The 8585-nt window shown below is 40.5% G+C and overlaps 1 long non-coding RNA gene across 1 annotated transcript; it reads right to left on the reverse strand.

The window, feature by feature from the left end:
* Window positions 1-3042: 3042 nt before the first annotated feature.
* LOC122770908 lies at window positions 3043-4009 on the reverse strand. Its single transcript, XR_006360568.1, has 2 exons — window positions 3692-4009; window positions 3043-3595 (listed from the first exon to the last, which is right to left on the reverse strand). It is a non-coding gene; the product is annotated as an uncharacterized LOC122770908 (long non-coding RNA).
* Between the last annotated feature and the right edge of the window lie 4576 nt (window positions 4010-8585).

The raw sequence follows: 8585 nt of genomic DNA on the forward strand, positions 1-8585 counted from the left end.
GGCTGAGCAGTCGTGCTGCAAACTGATAGTTCATGAGCAGTGTGTGTGTGTGTACAGTGTGTTTGTTTCTGTGTAGCTGTCGGCTCAGCTGCTGTAATAACAGCTGAGAGGTCTGTTGGATCTCGACTGAGATCTTTTTGAGGAAACATGAAGTCTCACTCCATCTTCTTGTCAAGTGTTTCCTCTGCTGCTGCTTCTTCTTCTGCTGCTGCTGCTTCTTCTTCTTCTTCTGCTGCTGCTGCTGCTCCAATTAAAAGAAAACATTCAAGTTATTTTTGTCTAATAAAATTCACTTTGATGAGCAGATTATTTCATTTTAATTTCCACATTTTTTGACAAGACTCTTTTTTTCGGAGACTTGGTGTGTGTGTGTGTGTGTGTGTGTGTGTGTGTGTACCCATACCTGTGATACCTCCAGCAGAGTTGTTAATGAGCTCCATTGATTGAAGCTGTTAATTAAGACAGATTCTTAATTAATCGCGTTCCCTGACTCTGCTTGTTATAAATTATTCCTGAGTGATCGGCGTTTGTTTTCAGCGCAGCAGATGTCCGTAATTTTTTTTTTATTATTGTTATTATTTAAGGCCTCTTGTTTCAAAGCAGCTGTAAAAGAAGACATAAAAAAAATATCAGGATTTCAGTGTTTTTGTGAAGAGGAAATTTTAAACCAATTACAAGTTAATATAAGTTGATATTTGATGACTCTTAAAGGAATTAAGTTCACACACACTAAAGTTAGGAGCTTATATGAGGTCATTAGTATCTAACTTTGTAACTTTACTTTGAATAAACTTAGTTATTTGAGATAAGGTACTATATTATCCGTCATTAATGGAGTGGAACCTATAGTGTCACAAAATAATACATTTATTAATGTAGAATATAGAAAGATATAGAACAGCAAATTTTTTCAGTGCATAAAATCGCAGAATTTTCAAAATTTGTGACTTTCTCTCTGTGACTGAGATGAAATGTTTCTCCAATTTCTACAAAACTGTTCTTCAAATTTATTTATTTTATTTTATTTTAAAATAGCTTTTCTTTTTTCAGTTTTTTTTGTGTGAGCTGAACTTAAAAGTTTCCCCTTTTAAGGTCGTTTATTTGACGCGAGCGGCTTTAAAGACATAAATACTGCAGGACTGCCTATAAAATTGTCAGCTCCATGAATGAAAACACAGCAGTCGCTTGACGATGTCAAAGGTCAGACGTCGACGCTTTTCACTCAGGGTCAGAATAAATGAACACGACCATGCATCGTTGTGGTGAAATCACTTTTCCACTCCCAAACAGAACACACTGAAGGACTTCATTACTGTGGGCGCACACACACACACACACACACACACACACACACACACACACACACACTAAATGAAACATGGTTACAGTATTTCCTTTTCCTCCTCATTGTCCGTCTTGTTTTCCGGGTCCAAATGAGTGAGTTTCAGTTTAGTGGTGAATCCACACCGGAAGGCGGTCACTCATCCGTCCGTCCATCCGTCCTTGTCTTTTGTCTCTTTCTGCCCTTCGACCTTCCTCCTCTACCTCATCTGTCCTCTGTTTTTGCTCTAACTATCTTTCACAAACGTCTATAGTATACTATAGAATCAGAACCTACTATAACACAGTACTGACGAGGATTAGAAAGATGTGAAGATCTTTTTGGAAACAAAATGAAAGAAAGAAAGAATAAATTAAGGAGGTTTACTGGAATTAAACTCAGGATTCACCTCTGAGTGAAGAGGAGAGAGAGAGACAGAGAGAGGGGGATGAAGAGGGAGGTTGGTGTAGCTTTAGTTTCAAAATAAAAGTCTTTGTCTTCATAAAGTCAATTATTTTTTTTTTTTAAGTTTTATTTAGTTACAGACAAAAAAACATCCTGGTCTATAGAATCAGAACATACTATATTTTTTGATATAACACAGTGCTGAAGAGGATTAGAGCTGAAGAGGTGAAGATCTTTTTGAAAACAAAATTAGAGAAAAAAAGGGCAGAATTCTGTGATGTTCAGCTGTGACGTGAATCTTCACACACTGTACCTTTAAGTCTCAGATATGGGTTCTTAAGTGAAGAGGAGTGACATGGAAATGACTTTAGTCAGCACTGTGTGTGTCAGAAAACCTTTGTTTTCTGAACCTCACAAACCTCACAAAGACAGAATCCTGTCTTTGTGCGTTAAGGTAAGGGACATGTGTCCTCACTGAGATATGAAGACGAAGTGCGCGCGCGTGTGTGTGTGTGTGTGTGTCAGGCAGCAGGCCACGGTGCTACATGGATTAGCACGGATGGCGACACGCGTGTCAGAGAGCGCACGAGCTGCACACTCGGCGCCGCGGTGACTTACGGCCTGCGAGTGCGTTTTTGTCACACGGGCTAATGAGGTTAATTCTGCCTCGACCTCCGCGTCGCTCACAGTTCTGCCTCCTGTCGGCCGTCGTCACGTCACACGGAGGCTCTTATCCAACAGTGCATTATAGAGAGTGTGTAAATGATGGGAAATGTGTGTGCGGTCTGGGGGGGGAGCAGACAGCAGTGGAGAGTGAATAATCAGCGACGCAGAGAGGACCAGGACCAGGACCCTATTGATAAAAGTCACACTTCATTAGGCGTGATTTAACGCCCCGGCTTTACACCCAGTCACCCCAAATAAACGTGTGACGCGTGGCCCGAGCAGCACTAGGTGGATCAGCGATGTCACACTTTAGCATTGTAAAGGTCCAACAAGTGGACGGTCATTGCACTTTTCTTTATGTAAGTTTGTGAAAAGCTAATGGGAGTGAATTTAAATGTCCGCGTGATTTTACATTTTACAGTCGTGAAAACAAAAATAGTTTTACTGCCGTGCTGTAAATCTTCTAATGATTATTATTCAGTTTCTTTGTGCGATTTTGCGTTCAAATTCACTCACTCTTCTGCAGACTGAAGCCATATTTCTCAAACTCAACGACTGAAATGAGGAGCCGTCAACAGTTTGTTTTTAAAAGTGCCGGGGCACAATAACTGTAAACTTGAGTGTGGTTTGAAAAGTGCTGGGTACAAGTGTTCATCTGTTTGATGTTTATTTACAATATGCACTGCATTACAGTGTATTGAGTGGCTCTGACACTCCTATTAGGGAAAAGGAAAAATAACACATACACATACAAAAAAAAAAACTGAGAATGTGTGGGAGGATCCACTCGCGGGACCTCTCCCCAGCTACCGGCCAGACCCTGCCGGGCGCATTACCTCCACCAGTGGTGCGCCACAACCGGCGAAGGTGGCAGGCCAACTTCCCGGACCTCACTGCTTCCCGGGGCCGCGGACATATGTACTCGCTGTGCCTTCTCCCGCTCACTGGCCGCCCCCCTATCTTGGGGGTTGTCGGTGGACCCGGGGGACGGGGTTGATGTTGATCATAAATAGTTCTGGGGACATGTCCCAGCGTCCCCGGAGTATCTGACACCTATGGTCAACAGACTGCCCCGCTCTGCCACGATGAACGTCTGAAATAACACTTTCACTGTCTCGATCCTGTCGCCGGTACCTGGCTACAGGACGTTTCAAGGGAGACCTCCTGATTCTGAGGACGGGCTCCGGGTCACGCTGCGAGATTCTGGAAAAAAATGTGAATCAATCTCTAACATTTAGCAAAGGAAATGTCTAAAAAATCATTTAACAGAGGAGTCTGCTGTATTTAGCGACAGCCTACCGAATTCAAACCTTTTTTCGGTACAAGCCTGTAGCGCACACTTTCTCCCGCACTCACACCGCTGCACGTAAACCCTCCACTGCAGACGGACTTCCGCCTCCACGGAATCTCGTGATGTAACGGCGCTTTGTGTGTTGAGAGAGAAGGCGGCGCCAAGGTTGCGTTTGGGGTGAGAAACTCAGAGAGGAAAATAGGATTGTTTATTTGTGATGCAGTGATTTTTCTAACAGTGTTTTGTTTCGCCTTAACTCTGGATCTGCGGCCCTGATCTTACAAGGCTGGTTTTCCGCTAACAGACAGTAGGGGGCAGTGGAGACAGATCTGCCGGCAACAAGACATTTAACTCTCACAATGACTCTGAAGCTGTTACATGAGCATCGAGCGCCTCCATCACTATTCTCTACAAAACCTTGAGAGCAAAAAAAAAATGATTCCAACAACAAGGACAGCGGAACAATAAAAACTGTGAGAGTGTTAATGAGAGAGGAGGAGAACCTTTTAATTGACTTCCTGTCAGTCGTCTAAATCGTAGAAAAGTACAATTTAAAAACAACTCTCCACCTTTAAATGTAATGTTAGATAGATTTGCTGAACTTTTGTGTGCGTGTGTGTGTGTGTGTGTGTTGTTCCCTGACTGATCTCATTTAATTTTTTGCTCTGTCGGATTCTTTTTAGTGACATCGCTGCTATCTGAGATCTGGGCAATTACTTTGGTCTCTATGGCGATATCGTCATTTGTAAAACCAATCCCAGACATGATGAGAACATGGCTCAAGTATTAATAAAGTAAGACTTTGCCCTTCAGGGAAAAAAGGAAAAAAAAATCGTGGTACGATAAAAGGTGGTGGTGGTGGTGGTGGGGAGGGGGTTAATGCGAAAATATCAAACTACTGATGAAAGGTGTCATTACTCGAAACAAACATGGCTGCAGGCAGGTCGGACAAAAAAAAGGACATTTATTTATTAGATTTCCTTCAGAGAGAAAAGGGAAAAAACGGTGATTTCTGAATCCCTGGAAATGTAGAATGTGTAAATAAAATTCCTCGTCACCTCTCTGAGGCTGTGAAGACGCAGAGAGATGAGTGTGAGGCGATCAAACACATGATGAACCTCTTTTTCTCTTCTGTTCTTTTTCAAAATACAAGATCCTGTGAGACCATTTCATCGCACTTTCCATCCAACTGAAGTTCCGTCCAATATTAATAGCATCTGTCGTCCATGCGTTAAAAAAAAAACACAGTTAATGCAGTAAATCTAACATATTCATATTAAAAGCTATTTACTACTTTTAACTTTACTAATTTCTATTATTTTATTGGTTATTCTTAATTGTTTTGTGTATATTTGTCACATGATATGTTTGACAAGTGAATTTCCTCAGTGATCAATAAATCTTGACAAATAAAATCTAATCTAATCTAATGAGAAGGGGGAAATGCATATTTAATTAACCTATAATAAAATAAATCAAGTGTTCTTCCTGCTCTCCACAACATTATTATTATAATAATAACTATTATTCTGTGTGACAATTTGATGAATGTGTATTTATTTTCCTTACATTTTAACCTTTTAACGGAGGAACATAAACAAAACATTAACCAGTACACGAGTTATTTTGTCCAGGAGCTTGAACCTATCCTGTGTGTGTGCGCAGTTACTATGGTTACCAGGTCTGCTAACAAGACTCACCATTATGGGACCTGAAAAGCAAAAGGTTAAGCCTGTTATAGCTCATGAGCTCACAGGTCCCACATTCACAGACTCGGCCCCTGAAGACTCTGATATTTGAGAGAGAGATTAAACATAATATATATGTGTGTATATATAGATATATATCTTAATATATATATCTATATATATATATATATAGATATATATATATATGTATATACACACACACAGCGCAAGATAGAACATATATATTATGTATTTGGTTATGACTGATGTTTAACAAAGCGAACACTGTCAAACTGCAGATGAGTTAAAATGACTTCTTAAAGTTCCAAACTCTACTTAAAGTTTCAAATTCTACTTAAAATTCTGAAATCTACTTAAAGTTTCAAATTCTACTTAAAATTCAAAATTCTACTTACAATTACAAAATTCTACTTACAATTCCAAAATCTACTTAAAATGATTCCAAAATCTACCCAAATTTCCAAATTCTACTTAAAATTCCCCAAATTCAACTTAAAATTCCAGAATCTACTTAAAGTTCCAAATTCTACTTAAAGTTTCAAATTCTACTTATAGTTCCAAATTCTACTTATAGTTCCAAATTCTACTTAAAATTCCCAAATCTACTTAAACTTCCAAAATCTACTTAAAATGATTGCAAATTCTGTCGCCACTCAAGAGTCATGAGCCGACGTCCGACACAAGAATCAAAGTGAACAATGCTGAACTGTAGATCATAGTTAAAAAGACTTAAAAATTCCCTGAAAACATTTAGCAAAAGAAAATGTGTAAAAGGTCAATATTTAAGGAGTCTGGTGTATTTAGAGACAGCGCTGCTGAAAGCTGGCCTTCGTGACCACGTTCAGTGGTATTTCAGTTCAGTGACTGTGTCTCCGCTCATGCAGGAAGTACTGAACCATTCTGTGATCAAATCTCACCAGTTTGTGTGTTTGTGTCGCGTAGAAAAACAACGCCGCGGGCAGTTTCACGCAGCCGCGATATGGCGGCTCCGCCCACGTTGAGGAGTAATGGTTACCACTGTAAAAGAACTGTCTCATGGAAAAGCGCTGAAAGTCCAACCTGTTTGGATTTGTCTCACTTTACCAGTCAGTCTGTTTTTACCAACAAAAAAAAAGGAAAAGTGAAGCCCTTCCTGTTGCCTGGGAGACACAATATCCAAACACCAGAACACTGAGAAACACAGCGAGAGGCGCGTGGAGCCGATCATCAACATTTTGTGAACTCATTTGACAACGATTTGGATGTAAGAGACTATTTTGTTTGAATTTGAAAGGTTACACACCAGAGCTTTAAGCTGCGTAATGACTACACGACTTTGCTGGCTTTTCCCTTTTTTTACAGTGTATGCAGAGGGGGAGAAAAAAAGAACACCCCGCCGCCGCTGTTTGGTCAGCGGTGGATAATTCAGGCCTAATCCCTCGTGTTAGCTTCACAGAATTCTGCAGTGTTTGCCGAGTTTGATGTCCGTTGTTGTTGTGAATAACGCCGCTGAGCTGCTTTCGTAAACAATGGCGGAATGCTCCGGGGGCCATGTTGAGCAGTTTCTATCAGTGACTGTATGAGGGAAGATACATTCTACACACACACACACACAGGATTAGCCCACTCACTCCCTTTTTCCTTCTTTCTCTCTCTCTTTTTCCTCTCATTCAATCTCTTTGTTTCTTCTGGCGGCACAATCCAACATACATTCCCATTTTCCTCATGCCACTACTCCAGCTTACACACACACACACACACCATCCAAGCCCCCGCCCCCCAGCACACTCTCCCCAGGGTGCCAGAGTAACTCAGTGGGAGGGGAGCGTCACCCCAGCCTCGCTCCTCTCTACAGCCACACCCCCCTCATCCTCTTCCTGCCTCCCCTCCAATCGCGTCCCAATTTGACCGCCTCCTCCAATCGCGGCGTCCCCTCGCGCCTGCAGGTCGCATCCACTCCTCAGCCAATGGGAGTCGCTCGCTCCTGCGTCCCAGCAGGGGGTGTAAAGCTGCTCAGCAACAATGAAGGGGGGATATCGTAGTAAAATACGATGACCTACTTTTCGTTTTTCCTCCTCTCAACCCCCTCCACCTTCAAATTCCCTCTCATCTGTATTTGGAAACGTCCCTCCTTCAGAGAACGCCGGCGTTCTTCTCCTGGAGAAGCTCTTCAGGTGAAGTGGACTCTTCAGCAGAGGGAAAGGTGTGTTTCAGAGAGGTTTTAATAAGGTGAAGCACCACTTCATCAAACTCCATCAGAAAAGCAGCTGCACTGGAGAGGAACAACAGCTCCGTCTGTGTGGCGTGACATCATCACGCCATGGGGTCGGAAAACACACACTCACGGGGCGTGGGACGGGGGGGTTTGCGGTCGCCCGGATACTCTTCAACATTTTACCCTAGATTTATGTTCAAATTCTATTAAAAAAATTAGGTTTATGTCATAAATGATATCTGGCGTGACAGAAATGACCAAAAAAAGTGGATTAAAAGTGGATTTATGTTTTAAATTGGGCCGTGATACTTTGTTTTCTTTAAAAAAAAAAAAAAAAAGACACTCATGTAATAGATGCATTTTCTCCTCATTAATAATCAGACTTTTATGAACATTATTTTACACGAGGAATGTAGGTGTCAACGTTCTGGAGTGACTGTAATTCTTATTTATCTGCTACTACTAAACTGTTGTATTGTTAATCACATGGCGAGGATTTGATATATAAAAGGTGCCATTTAAATAAAAATTGCTATTATCGTTTTTATTACAACACTTATTCAATGAAAACGTGACAAAAAAAGTAAATATATAGGCAGTTACATGATGAAATAGAAAAATGCCAGCATATTTTCCTTTAAATAAATAAAAGAATATGAACAATTAAGTCATAAAAATAGAGTAGAATTCAGGAACATTTTTAGTTCCATAGTTCCAAATTCTACTTATAATTATTCCAAATTCTACTTATAGTTCAAAATTCTACTTAAAATTCCAAATCCCTCCAAGTCAGACAGTATCGTCACTGAAGCCTGATGAAATTCATGAAATGAAAATTGCTATTACTGTTTTTATGTGTATTTATTAACACCTATGTTATGATTTATTCATGAAAACGTGACCAAAAATATAAATATATAGGCAGTTACACGATGAAATACAAACATGCCAGCATATTTGCCTTTAAATAAATAAAAGGTCGTAAAAAGGCTGTAGAAT

This window comes from Solea senegalensis, linkage group LG6 (assembly GCF_019176455.1).
Source record: "Solea senegalensis isolate Sse05_10M linkage group LG6, IFAPA_SoseM_1, whole genome shotgun sequence".
Classification (NCBI taxonomy): domain Eukaryota; kingdom Metazoa; phylum Chordata; class Actinopteri; order Pleuronectiformes; family Soleidae; genus Solea; species Solea senegalensis.